The sequence below is a fragment of the Grammomys surdaster genome, unplaced genomic scaffold (assembly GCF_004785775.1).
Source record: "Grammomys surdaster isolate TR1022 unplaced genomic scaffold, NIH_TR_1.0 279, whole genome shotgun sequence".
NCBI lineage: Eukaryota > Metazoa > Chordata > Mammalia > Rodentia > Muridae > Grammomys > Grammomys surdaster.
Genome location: NW_021604720.1, coordinates 9,915,851 through 9,930,478, shown reverse-complemented (window position 1 = coordinate 9,930,478; position 14,628 = coordinate 9,915,851). Strand labels below are relative to the sequence as shown.

The 14,628-nt window shown below is 44.2% G+C and overlaps 1 protein-coding gene across 2 annotated transcripts in view; it reads left to right on the top strand.

The window, feature by feature from the left end:
• Foxn3 (forkhead box N3) overlaps positions 1–14,628 on the top strand; it is a 364,395-nt gene that overhangs the window by 102,357 nt on the left and 247,410 nt on the right. For both annotated transcript variants that reach the window (XM_028777274.1, XM_028777272.1), the window contains exon 2: positions 3,417–3,507. The gene's annotated coding sequence lies outside the window, so the exon portion shown is untranslated. The remainder of the gene's footprint in view (positions 1–3,416; positions 3,508–14,628) is intronic.

Below are 14,628 nucleotides of genomic sequence, written 5' to 3'. Positions count from 1 at the left end.
TGGGACTAAACTTCTGCAGAGGCGATAAATTATCACCGTCGTCTATGTCGGTGTTGCTGAAGGCTGAGCTGTGCTCTCAGAAGCCGTTGAAAGATAACTGGATACTTGGCTGTGGTCAGAGGCATAACATCTGACGGGAAAAAAAAAATTCTGAGGAAGGAATTTACCTTGAAATGTTTCTAGGGAAAATGGCTTGGTTGATACCAAGTTGGTTCCTCAAAACTGCTCTATCTGCAAACATCTGAAAGGGAGAGTCTTGAGGGCATACGGAAGATTTGAGTCTTGTATTTTCGAAGGCTAATGTAATACCACATCGGTAATTAATACCCAAGGTCTCAATAAAGAGTAGAGTCTGTGCGAGATTGTGTGCTCTGATCTGCTCAGCACCTTCATCTGTTTTCTTATCTCAGTTTGAACAAAGGTGAGACAGGTCAATGTCTCTCTTTTCTTTCTTTTTAAAAAAAGATGTGTTTGGTGTGTGTGGATGTCACAGGGTGTGTATAGAGGCCAGAGGACAACTTCCTGGGAGTCAGTTCTCTCCTTGCACCCTGTTTAGAGGCAAGATCTCTTGTTTCTGCTGCTGATTGCTGACTGCTGATTCACTGTAGACTTCACTTCTCCCTGCAGGAGTGCTGGGATTACAGATGTGTGCCACCACATCTGGCTCTTTTTTTTAAATGTAGGTTGTCAAGATTGAACTCGGGTTGTCAGACTTGGGGGCCAAGTTCTTTACCCTAACCCTTCTGGCTCAGCATCCCACAATTATAAGGATAAGCCATCACATCCTTTCTAATGCCTCTTTTATATAAAAATAAAAAGTGTAGAGTGTAGGGGATCCAGACCTTACTCATAATGATTTGCATGTTTAGAAGGAAGAATCGTAATGAACAAGATGAGATTCATACTTCTTTCTGATTTCTAAAATTTTCAATAGAAGCCTTGGTGTGGCATCCAGTCCCATCATTGATAACTAATATCAAGAAATGAAGCCATGACACCTTCTACTTATGTCCATGTTCTGGAAGCAAGAGCAATAACTGAGCACAAACGTTCCGTTTCTCCAACTGGAGATGTTGAATCTATGTTTAGTTTAGCTTTGGGTGGGACGGATGCACACCACAGTCAACCTGGGATGCTTTATAATGTTAAGGTCAAGAAGGTGTCAGGACTTTGCCCCTTGACAGAAACATCCTGGGCTGCAGTGACATCCAGATTCTTGTGCCTGCCATAACGTTGTCTTTTGTGTTCCTTCTGGGCGGACCATGAGCTGAGAATCCTTGAAGCAGCTGAGAGTCTCCCTTGTGGAAAAAAAATGCAGAGTGTCTAATATAAAATGTAAAATCTAAAAACCAAACTGGGCATAGAAATCTTTATCTCATTCACAGGACGAGGGTTTCTAAGCATAAGCCAAGGGTGCAGGCTGTGTAGCCTTTACCCAGGGATTAGAAGCCACGGCTCCCTTGGTCCCAACTCTCTGTATTTGGAATTGACCTTGATTTACTCAGATCTTCAAGTTCCTCATATATCAGCCAGACGCGGCTACTGGGTATCTCAAAGAATCAAGTTAGGGCATTGCCTGTGTTTGCCTGTCCCACTTAGGTTTTTCTTTTTTTAATTTAAATAATTTATTTATTTGAGACGATCCCATATATTTCAGGGTAGCCTCCAACTTGATATGTAGCTAAAAATGACCTTAGAATTCTGATTTTCTTGTGTCTACTTCCTAAGTGCTGGGATTATAGGCATGGGCCACCATGTCTGTTTTTACACAGTGCTGGGGATCAAACCAGAACCTCCCAGAGCCTAGACAAACACTATCAACTGAGGTGCTAACCCAGCACTCGGATTCTGATATTACAAAAAATATTTATTTGGTGTGTGAATGTGCATGCTAGTATGTGTGTGCATGCATGTGTGTGTGTGTGTGTGTGTGTGTCCATCCGTGCACACACAGTGGAAGTCAGAGAACAGCTTTCTGGATTTTCACCTATTTGAGACAGGGTCTCTTCTTTCTGCTGCTGTGAAGCACACTCTGGGCTCGATAGCTTGAGAGCTTTTGGGCAAGTCCTCTGTCTCTGCCTCCCATATCTCAGTAGGTGTGCTGGAAGCCCAGATGCCCACCACTGCTTCCAGCTCGTTACATAGATTCCAGTTTTTTACATGAGCTTGAACTCGGGGCCCCAGACTTGAACAGACAGCATCATGGTACTCTAGTGACCCATCTCCCTGCCACCTGCCCCGTTCTAATCTAAAGCTTCATAATTATTTCCATTGTCTTAACAATCAGTCACTTCATCCTAACCCCAACTAGAGAGAGACAAGTGTCTTATCCAGAGCCCTCTAACAGGAGGTGGCGAGGTAACCACTCTCTGGTGTTTGATGCTTGTGTCCTCCTGAGTGGCTAATGCATTTCGAAGGAGCTCCTCTCCTTTCTTCTTCCTCCCTGTTCAATCCTTCCTCCTCAGTGTTCTGTCTTTAATTATGTTTTACACGTGAAGTGAGTAGGGTGAATTTTTATTGAATAACAGGATCAGTGCCTATGGATGAATGGATGATCTAAGATCAGACGCGCGTACAGGGTTCATGAGAACACTGCCCTTCATCCCTCTCCTCCCAGCGTTCTTAAGTCTGTAGAACCTGGAGCAGTGCTAGAATTTTTCACCTTTCTAGTAAACACCTTCAGATGCTGCTGTTCTACGGCTATGTTTGAGAACCACGGCTGTAATGACCATTTCCTAACATGCTCACACCACCCCTCACAGGATAACACCACTCTTGGAGAATCCATTCATTTGCCATTCTTAAGACCTTAGGTGCCATCTCCTGTGCCAACTTTTCTATTGTTCAGGGTTATTAACTATGACCCACTAACTTGTGGGTTAAGCAAGTTAGTCCCTAATAATACTAGAGAGATGTGCCCTCCCCCCCACCCCCCCGCCTCGTCTGTAGCTGCTGGCGGCAACAGAGAGACTGTGTTTTAATGAGAAAGAGTCACTGGTCATTACAGCCTGAACACTAAGGCTACCCAGTGGCTTGAGGTTGGCCTTGAACACATGGCCTCTGGCAGTTTTCCTTCAGACAGACAAGTGTTTCAGAAGTAGCAATGATAAAAGAAAAGGGTCTCAGGAATGTCTGGATGGCTTTTGTAGCAAATCAAATAATGTTACAATGTCTATGGCATGTATTTTCAAATTTCTGGGCCCTCTTGTGCCCCTGAAGCAGTTTCAAAACCACTCCATCCTGAAGGCCTCACTCCTTCACTAACTATCCAAGAACTGAGAGGCACTCTGGCAACCTGCTTTTCACTGAAGTGTGTCATGTGTCTGGGGTCAGGTCAGAGAGGACGCGCACTGTGCCTCTGAGGACTCTCTGAACCCTTAGTCTAATCCTGTCTCCCTTCTGCTCTCGTCCTGCAGCCTCTAGAAGTGTCGTCTAGTGATTATGAAGGCACCTTTGTCCTTTCTGGAGAGATGCTGACCTCCATTTCCTGGACCCATTCTGACTCAGGTAATCACACTCTCCTGGCCCTTCCCCAGCCACCAAGCCTCAGTAGATTGCATTGACTCAATGAGATACCAGAACTATATTTAAATGCAAATACCAAGTTGATTGTTTCTCCCTCTATTGCTGCCCTTCCCCCAATCTTCTTAATGATCAGTTCACTGGCAGGGTGGTCAATCCAATTTAGGTATTAAGATAATTGGAAGACCTTGAGTCACATCTTTATTTAAAATTCTGCGTGTCTTGGACCCATGAAACCACACGAACATCCCTGGGAATTTTTATGGGGAGGCTGACTAGAACCCACGTTCATCACCACCTTTCCCAGACTGCCACGCATAACTGTCTTCATGCTTCTGATTTCGTACCAGTTGTGTTCAGAGGAGACTACTGAGTGTCTGTTTTCTGCACTTGGGACAGATGGGGGGTGAGGAAGCACAAGGCTGTTCTCCATCTTCAGGGATCTCTCAGGATTGCCAGGGTCACAGCTCCATCAAGAGAGAAGGGCAGGCGCTGGGGTTCAGTTTGGTGGGGGCTGGGCACTAAGGATAGCACTCTGCTTCAGGGAACCCACAGACTTCCAGATTTTGAGGTTGAAATAACCATCAAGGATTGTGTAAAGCTAGAGGCATCTCAGATGACTTATTCTCTGAGGATCTCTTGGCCAGGCAGAGGTAGGAGAGGGACGTGACGCTTAGGCAGGAGAGCAGGACTGAGCCCTCAGTGTGGATACACAGCTGTCTCATCCCTGATCCTCTGTCCCAGCCAAAGCCAGAGTCCTCCTCAAGGCCTGGGCTGCTTAAGATCCTATGGTAGAGCCATCTGGGAGAAACGCCATCCTGTGACAGAGGGAGCTTGCCTGGGAACAGCACCTCTGTTGTACAGCTCTGGCATGGGGGTTTTCCTGCTTGTCTGCCTGTCTTTAGTATTATTTACTCTTCTCTTGCAAACTCACCCCTTCATCCTCAAAGTGCTTTGGATTACCCACAGCTTGATGAGGCCCTGGGTGAAACAGACACTGTGCAAGGCCAGTACCTGACCTTCAAAGGTGCCATTTTCAAGGTTAAAAAAAAAAGAACAGATAACTAAAATGACTAGATTATATAGGGAGGAAGAGTGTCTGGGGCTGGAGGGGGTAGCCCGGTCCCCGGGCTAGAAAGTTGGTTCAGGCGGGTGGGGTAGGGGGTAGAGGATAGGGGATGCCAGCCATACCCTGTAGCGGTAAGGACTGAGGGATGCTGGGATAACCTGGAGGCCTGGTTTGAATCGATAATGTTATATAGGCACCTAAGCCATTTATCCCAGGATCTGAGACTTAACGGTCTTCATCCCTAACGCTGAACAAACCCGAGTGTGATGCAGATGCCTGAGAGCCCAGCACCTGGTGTGGAGGCAGGAAGTTGGAAATTTAAGGCCATTCTCCACTACATAGTTAGTTCGAGGCTAGCTTGTGTTGCTGGGGACCCTGTGTGGAATTGACACATTCCTGTCTCTTAAGTAGGGTTTTATTAGAGCCATAGCTCTGTGCTCATTCATTCTGCATGACGAAGGCAGCTTTTGCACTACAGTGAGGAAGTTGGCTAGGCAGAGCACACACCATAATATATTTACCATCTGACCTTTTGCAGAAGTTTGCCATCTCCTGGCCTAAACAGCGGTGTGGCACATGCTTTTGCAAAATTTGAGATGTGGGACTGGTTCCCCATTAGGAAAATCTGGTCGTATAATGGTAGACAAACATAGGAAAGAGAGGGTGGGAGGCATTTTCTAGATGAATCACACTCCTAGCTGGATTTTCCAGGTATCTCTGTAAGTTTCAATTAAATCTAAGTGCATCTTTGGAGTGATTTCATTTCGGGAACCTACGTATACTGTTAGTCTGGTTTTCACATGAAGCACCAGGCTTCCTGGAATAACCTCAGTGTTGGACTAGATGGGTACCAAATTAACGCAAACCTTGCATCTTGGAGCTTTTGTCTTTTTCTTTGGCATTAGATATGGGCTCTTTTATTTTAAAGCAAATAAATCTTTTGGTTTTAAATCAAGTTAAGTGTCGCACGGTTACCATGAGTAACCTGTTTTCATTTTGCCAATCTTTTTTTTTCCCCAAGCTGGTAGAATTGTATGATACTGGAGTGAAATCTGTGGTTAAAGCTGGAGACAGGAGTGCCTGACTGGCTGAGCCAAGGACAGCTGTAGTAGCATAGTAAGATTAAAAAGTGTATCCTAGTCTGGGGCTGGAGAGATGGCTCAGTGGTTAAGAGCACTGGCTGCTCTTCCAGAGGTCAAGAGTTCAATCCCCATCACCCACATGGCTGCTCACAACTGTCTATAAGCGGATGGGATACCTTCTTGTGGTATTCAGAGAGACAATCAGACAAAATACCCATATACATAATATAAATAAACAAATCTTTAAAAACAACAAAAAAAGTACATCCTGTGGGACTGGCAAGATGGCTTAGAGGGTAAAGGCACTTGCTGTCAAATGATGCAAGCCGTGTGACCGAAATTCAAATTCAGTCCCCCAACCTAAGTAAAGATGGAAGAAGATAACTGACTCTTGTACGGTTGTTCTCTGACCTTGATGCATGCATACAGTGGGCGTGCCCTCTCTTCCCTTCTTATACACACACACACTCACACATACACTTACAATAATAATAACAATAATAACAAATAAATAATAACTGTTTATGTCAGTGCTGGAGAGATAGATGGTTAAGAGCACTTACTGTGTGCTAGACGTAGTGGTACACACCTTTAATCCCAGCACTTGGGAGACAGAGGCAGCTGAATCTTTATGAGTTCGAGTCTAGTTCCACACAGCCAGGGCTACATAGTGAGACCCTGCTTTGAAACAAACAAACAAACAAACAAACAAACAAAGAAGCAACAGCAAAAAGAGCACTTCCTGTTCTTGAAGAGGACTGGCATTCAGTTCCCAGCTCCTTCATGGAGGCTCGTCACTGCCGGCTCGTCACTGCCCGTAACTCCAGTTCCATTGCCCGGACATCCTGTTCTGGCTTCTGCACACACATGCACAGACACTGATGCAGGTTCACACACATACACAAATACCAAAAAAGAGCAAAAAAAAAAAAAAAACAAACCTTTAAAAAATATTAAATAAATAAAATAGAAAAGTGTCAGGGGACTGAGGCTAGACCTTGGTTGGTAGAATGCTCACCTAGCCTGTTACAGTCTTAGACTCAATCTGAAGCACTGTATAAACTGAGAATTCTCCTTGGCTACATGGTAGGTTCAAAACCAGCTCGGGGTCCATGGGACCCTACCTGAATGAAAGGCCCAACCAACCACAGTCAACACAGACCAGATAGCCTGCAGAACAAAAGCCCATTAAACAAAAGGCTATTCAACAAAATGTAAGACCATATGATCATTTCCTTAGATCCTTCCTAGTTAGTGTTCCGAACCAAGCACATGAGCTCAGAAGGACCAGTGGCTGAACACCGAGCCACATGTGGCAGTCAGCTTGCATTTCTTGCTTCAAGAAACCCACCCCCCTGGTATATCACATACGCGCTTTGGAGATGAACAAACAAGAAGAAAATGCTCCCATTCTGAAAGAAAAGCTAGGTAGAAATTTCTAATCTTGTCTCATAAACAATATAGAAATAACTTTAAAACATTCCACTTTAAGCATGCATGTAATTTGTGTTCTGGGAACCAAATAGCGTTGCCAAGATAGAGCATTCTAATAATGATTTATGTAAATTTATTTGTACAAAGTAATGGTGTAGTTGCCTATAGCAAATTGCTTAGAATATGAAATGACATTTATGGGTCCATTCCCTCCCACCCTCCACCCCCCACCCCCCGAATGAATACAGTGGAGAAAATGAGAGAGTCCAGAAAGCAAAAAAAAAAAAAATTCAGGTTCAAAATGGAAGCTGCTGGTTGAGGAAGCAGAGATGACTGGCTAGGTTACAGGTATAAGAGTCATATCTGTGTGAATCTCTGTGATTTACTGGTTATTCGAGTCATTTTTTTAAGGACAAGAGAGGCCAGAGGATAATAAAGTACTCAGGCACTAAAACTCTCAGAACAGCCACAGCTCCCTTGCCCTGGTTGATGTCCTGGTGGCTTGCTTACAACATGTGGCAGGCAAGGCAAATATAATTAAAATTAGGCAATTAATCTTAGCCACAAGTTACTTATTACCAGAGAAAGTCATACTTCAGTCATAAATGAAACCCAAATATTATAAAACAAAAACCAAGCTTCAGAATTCTCTCCCAAGATCTGATTCTGGGACCTCCAGGCCATGTGCCTGATGCCTGCCCTGTTTGCACCTTCAATAATGACTCCAGGTGTTCCCTGGGAGCGTCTGATTCATAAAAGCCATACACACACCAGAGTGTCTGGATGCTTGGGCCTAGTGAATACCTGCTACAGTTACCACACCCTGCACTGTTTCAAAGAACGCATGTAACATCTTTAAGAGGCGATTTGATTTGTTCAGAAAGTACTTTTACTAGCTGGCTTGCTGGTCTCCATCATTTGGAGGAGGTGGAAATTTATAAGATACATATCAAGAAATCTGAGGGCTATGGGAGTCACAGAACATGACAGCAGCAGAGTGAGCTGTGGGCAGATTCCACTTGCCCCTTTGTCATCTCTAGGTTGGGCAGGTTGGGCATTCTGGACAGCTTGTTTTGTTCCAGTCAAAGATTTACCTTTTGGTTTACCCCAAGGCATTTTGGAACTATGCTCTTGCTGGGGAGAGGGCAGGTGGAACTGAATGACAGTGTTTCCTGGGCTGTTCTAGAGCCATGAACTGATGGCTGACAAGATTTAGAGGCCCAATGGAATTGTCAGACGGAATGAAAACAACCAGGGAAGGGGGGCGGGGGAGGGGAAGCAGGGTGGAAGGGAGGGCTAGGCTTAATCGACATTAAACAAATGTAGGTCTGAAAAGTTGTGTTAAGGTTGTTTTTAGGGAACAATCCCAAGAATCCAGTCTAAAGCAGTGAATCCAGACACAACCTTTAGCTGTTATTCCCTGAGATGACTAATCTAGAGTGTCAACTTTGGGGGTGGAGGGTAGGATTTAGAATCACCATAGAAACAAACCTCTGGGCATGTCTTCCAGGAAGGTTCCCCGTTAGGTTAATTGGCGTAGGAAGACCCACTCTAAATATAGAGGAGGCCATTTTAAGAGCAGAGGACCCAGACTGATTAAATAGGGGGAAAGAAGCCGAGCAGAAGCATCCTCGGTTTCCTGACCTTGGATACAATGTAGCCACCTGCCTCCACCCCGACCAGCGTGGCTTCCCTTCTTCCCTTGTGCGCTCACAGTGTGAGCAGAAAAACCCTTCCTTCCCAGAGTTGCTTTTGTCAGATATTTTATCACAGCAACAGACAAGAAACTAATACATCCTGGGACTCATCCCTTCTGCTTCCTGGCCAAATGACCTTGGGCACAATTTCTGAAACTTGTTTACTTTATGGAGGTGATAGGAAAATTAAATAACTCATTAAGTTCTTGGCATGCTGTTCAGAAAATACTAAATACTGAGTTTATGGTAGCTCTTAAAATTCTTCTAGTTGATGTAACCTGAGAGTATATGGGCCAGACTGAAAATTGGGTGATTAAATATATATTTAATTTAAATGTGATGTGACTGGATCTAAAAAGACGTTAAAGTCAGTTGTTTCTATGTATCAAAAGATAGCAACTTAAATATGAGAATTCTTTTTTTTTTTTTTTTTTTTTTTTTGAGACAAGGTTTCTCTGTGGTGTAGCCCTGGCTGTCCTGGAACTCACTCTGTAGACCAGGCTGGCCTCGAACTCAGAAATCCGCCTGCCTCTGCCTCCCAAGTGCTGGGATTAAAGGCCTGTGCCACCACCGCCCGGCCTGAGAATTCTTTTACTTACTCATTCAACAAACAACTCTTAGTCTTTTAAAGCCCTTTGTAAGCTGTTTACAAGGATGGAGAAACCAGCTAGTCTGTTCTCTATCAATAAGGGAATTTGATTTTATTTTATGTCTGTCTCAGGATTTCTTTTTCTTCCCATTGTTTTCTTTAATATTGCCATAAAAATTTTTTGGCCAAATGGCTGTTTACACATGATAAGTGGGCCCGGTGCAGGCCACATTAATAAACGTGGTCTTTGTCATCTAAAAACTTGGAAATTAAGCTGACCTACATCCTTCTTTGTTGCTACAAGTCCTGATTCTGGCCCAGAGCCTGTGAGCTGCTTCCCTCCGGTGGTCCTGGCTAGCTGGGGAGTGGATTAAGATGCATGGATGGGAAGTCTGGCTCTTGTCTCTGCTACTCCTGCCTTTGCTGATAGGTTCTCAGCCAGTATAGTCATTGTTTCGTTTGAATTAATTGCCAGTAGAAGTTTATACTCTATGCTCTTATCAAGGTTTGGAATGAAAATGAGCCCTTTATAAAACGGGTGGTTTTCTGGTTTGTTGTTGTTCATTTGTTTCGTTTGTTTTTCAAGAACCAGTTTTCTCTGTATAACAGCCCTGATTGTCCTGTAACTCACTTTGTACACCAGGCTGGCCTTGAACTCACAGAGACCTGCCATCCTCTACCTTCCTAGTGCTAGTTTTAAAGGCATATGTTACCATGTCCAACACTTTTTTGTTTTTGTTTCTAATGGCTTTATGACACCCGAGAAAAAACATTTCATAAAAGATTCTCTGAAAAAAGGTGAGGAAATTTGAAGTGTGAGATTCCTTTTTACTGTTTTGAGATAGAGCATCGATAGTCCTGGAACTTGATATATAAACCAGGCTGGCTTCAAACTCGTAGAGATCCACCTGCCTCTGCCTCCGAGGGACTGTGACTAATGGCATGTGCCACCACAGCCAGCAAAGATTCGTAAGTGAAAGGAGAAATAAGAAATAAATAAGTGCCGGGCAGTGGTGGCGCACGCCTTTAATCCCAGCACTTGGGAGGCAGAGGCAGGCGGATTTCTGAGTTTGAGGCCAGCCTGGTCTACAGAGTGAGTTCCAGGACAGCCAGGGCTATACAGAGAAACCCTGTCTCGAAAAACCAAAAAAAAAAAAAAGAAATAAATAAGTAATAAATCTAATGTGTCTGGAGTGTGTCTAGCTCAGCAGTAGCTCACTGGAAGAGTATGTGGAAGACCTGCTGTTTGACCCTCCCTCTCTCACCAAAATAAAGAAGCAAAGAAAAGATACTTCCAAGATCAGACATCTCATCTTGTCCAGGACACTAGGAGCCTCCTGGATGGGAAGCAGAGGGAATCCTGAAGTGCCCTGCCTGAGCTAACATTCTGACAGAAAATAGGCATTAGCACACATACACAGAGGGCTGGAGAGATAACCCAGAGCTTAAGAGCACTAGCAGCTCTTACGGAGGACCCAGGTCTGATTCCCAGAACCTACATGGCGGCTCACAATGTCTGTAACTCTAGTACCCGAGGATCTGATGCCAACTTCTGTGCCCATGGGCACTGCATGCACATGTTGCACAGACATACAGGCAGGTGAAATACACACACACACAAATAAATCTTTAAAAATATATGCATAGAGGTGTTCAAGTACGAGCCCCTTCCTGCCTTATGAAATAGTGAGGAGAGTAAACACATGACTGTTGAGATCAGTGTCCTTACTTAGCCTAATAAAAAGGTGGGAATGCACACAGTCCCCTTGACTGTGTGCACATACTACTGAAGGCCTCTTGGCCATGATGGATTGCCTGTCCTGTAAGGTTACAGTGAAGCTAAGTTTTCCTGCTGCCAGATTTTCACTGAGCTCTTTTGCGCTCACCTACCTCACATGCATAAGGACGGTTGTACCTGTCTTTTGCAGGACAGGCTAAAGTTTTTCCACTTGGGTCTCCTGTTTCACCCGAGAAATATTATAGGATCCTGGGTGTATAAGTAAATTAAATTGGTACACAAAATCAAATAGTTACTGTTCATAAATCGTAAAATTTATTTAAAAATAAGTCCCGGTTATAATGGGATTTTATCATCTATTGCGGGCAAAAGCAGTTTGCATACTAATTAGATAGATGTGCTTATTTATTTTACATAACAAATCAAATCTTAGAATTATTGAAAATTTTTATATAATGAATTCAATCCTAGAATTATTGAAAATTCTCCCCTAATCCCAAGGTGAAACTCAATATTTTTTTTTTTCCTGAGACTCAAGTCAGGTACTCAAGCATCAACTTTGAAAGTCAAACACCTAGCCGGGCAGTGGTGGCACACGCCTTTAATCCCAGCACTTGGGAGGCAGAGGCAGGTGGATTTCTGAGTTCGAGGCCAGCCTGGTCTATAGAGTGAGTTCCAGGACAGCCAGGGCTATACAGAGAAACCCTGTCTCGAAAAACAAAAACAAACAAACAAACAAAAAACAAAAAACATTCCAGCCCCTACCTCATCCGGGGGTTATTGATGTGATACTTAACCTGTAGGGCACTGATGATAGGGAAACAGGAAAGGTTTGATTCCTAGCTAAGTCATTATGTCTCTGCAGTTATAGCATAGTGGTCTCCAATCTGAGCTGAGACCATGTTTATTGTCGCTGTGTTCTGTGACCGCATGTATGTACGATATGACAGCATGTGAGATACAAACTGCCTCTGTTGTGTGTTCAGAACCAAGGCTACAGTGAAGTCCCACAATGCAACGGGGTCAGGCAGTGCCAGACATACCTTAAATTCACCTTTTACAGTGACCACATTTTTCTCTCTCCTCCCACCCCCACCAGTCTCTTCTACAAAAAAACCTGTGGCTCGCAGTGTTCAGTCTGGCAAGGTTCTGTATAGGCCTGTAGTGTAGGAATGATAAACTATGCAGCTACCTAGGCTAGGTGTGTAGGAGGCTGTACCATTCAGGTTTGTGTTGTAACGCTGTACCTATGTGTGGAAATGCCCCCTAATGAATATATTCCTGAGGTTAAACAACATGCCGCCGCCGCTGTGTTTGCAGTCTTGCTGCTGAGTGAAATCTGTATCTGGGGACCCTGGGCTCTTTTCTTCTTCCTACTTCTTGCTACTGCTTTTGTCTCCTCGTCTAGCCTCCTTTTGGTCTCAGATCGCCGTTTGCTGGAGGCCCAAAGCCCAGGGTTTAGCCTTATTAAAAGGAAGATTAGCAGGTATTAGAGACATACCAGCAATTAAGACTTTCTTCCTGGCTTCAGGGGAGCCGGCAGCATTTGAAAAGATGAGTGGGCCTCTGTTCATAGCACTCTGAGTTAAGACTATGAAATCACATGTTTATCTCCAGAGTGACATCTGGCCATCCTACCCCCTGCGGCGACAGAGAGAGGCTATCCCCCTGATTGCCATGAGCAGTGGTGTGATCCTCAGCCTGCTGATCTGAGCTGTACCTGTCACCCTCGTGTGTCCTCATGTGTCAGCGTGGTAAATGCATCTGAAGGCCCTCCACGGATAATGGAGTGTTGATCTGGGATTGTGTCTATTGGGCCCAATCGCAGGGCTGGATTCAATGCTTGGAGCTCCACCAATGATAGTGTCAGGATAGTAAGAGCATCTGGAGCCAGGACCAGAGCTCATCTGGTAGAATGCTTGCCTAGTATGCAGGGTACCCTGTGCTCAGTCACTAGCACCACATAAACTAAGAGCGGTGATGCTCGCCTATAATTCCAGCACTTGGGAGGTAGAAGCGGGAAGGTTGGAAGTTCAAAGTCCTCCACTACATGGGAAGACATATACTGGCCTGAGCTACATGAGATCCTATCTCAATATATATGTATATGTATGTGTGTGTATGTATGTATGTATTATGTATATGTATATATATGTGTGTGTGTATGTATGTATGTATATGTATATATATGTGTGTGTGTATGTATGTATATGTATATATATATATGTGTTTGTGTGTGTGTGTGTGTGTGTGTATGTATGTATATGTATATAGGTTTAATGGGATAGAACTGGAAGTCAGAGCAGGGATGTCTTCCTGGGACTCTGGGCTATGTTAAAGTAGACTCCTTAGGTCTCCTCTGGAGAGATGGCTCAGTGGTTAAGAGCACTGGCTGTTCTTCCAGAGGGCCCAGGTTGAATTTCCAGCACCCACATGATACCCTTACACACAGACATACATGCAGGCAAACCACCAATCCATAAAATAAAAATAAATCATATAAAAAAAAAGTAGAGTGCTCTTTCAAGAGAGTGACCTTCAACCAGCCTGCTTAATATGACACACAGATCATAAAAGAGGAGGGAGGCCTTGGCGAAGGGCTGGCTCCCCAGAGCCTAGGTCCAGTGGCCTCTCAGCAGTTGGACTTTCAACAGTCAGACCCCAGTACAAAATGTGTTTGCTTGGGAGATCTGCACAGTGATAGCAACTAGAGTAAACTGGTTTATCAGCTCGGCTCTATTTGTACTAGACGCTTAGGGAATTTAAAGCTTTTGACTGTAACACCCCCCCACCCCCTGTGTCACTATCTCCTGGTGACACATAATTTTCTAGGTGAACAGAGAGGCAGAGAACTGGACCAGATAGCCACTGAAGGTCTGAATTACTCCCTAGTGGTTGAATCTGATGAATGGGACAGGCTGTCTCCCTCCCAGTCTCTGATAAACTGGGGTGGACTGGGCAGGACTCAGTTCTGCTGGAGGGCTGGTGGTCCTGGAGGGTCCTGTCAGAGCCCATCTCATGTAAATAGGGAAATGACTTGCTACCCCCTCATTTAGAATGGGGAGCTGCCCAGTGCTTCATAGTGTCTTCTAAACCCTGAAGACTTTTTTTTTCTTGTTGTAGCTTGCTCTCTTGTAGCCCATGCTAGCCCTGTACTCACTGTGGAGTGAGGGTGACTTTCTAATCCTCTGGATTCCTGGCACCACCACACCCATTTTATGAGGTACTGGGGATCGAACCTAGGTCTTCAGGCGTGATAGGAAAGCATTCTGTCTTCAGTCTCAGACATATCATTCTCACATTATATAACATTACTCCCAATATGAATGAGCAGAAGTCCTATTACTCCTTATATTAACTGACTGATCTATATGAAAATTCATGTAATGTATACACATGTGGAACTGTATGTGTCTATATAAACATGTATGCACGCATCCATAAATGAATGTTATTTTTTAATTCTGAGGTACTTTATCACTCTGTCTAGATTTCTC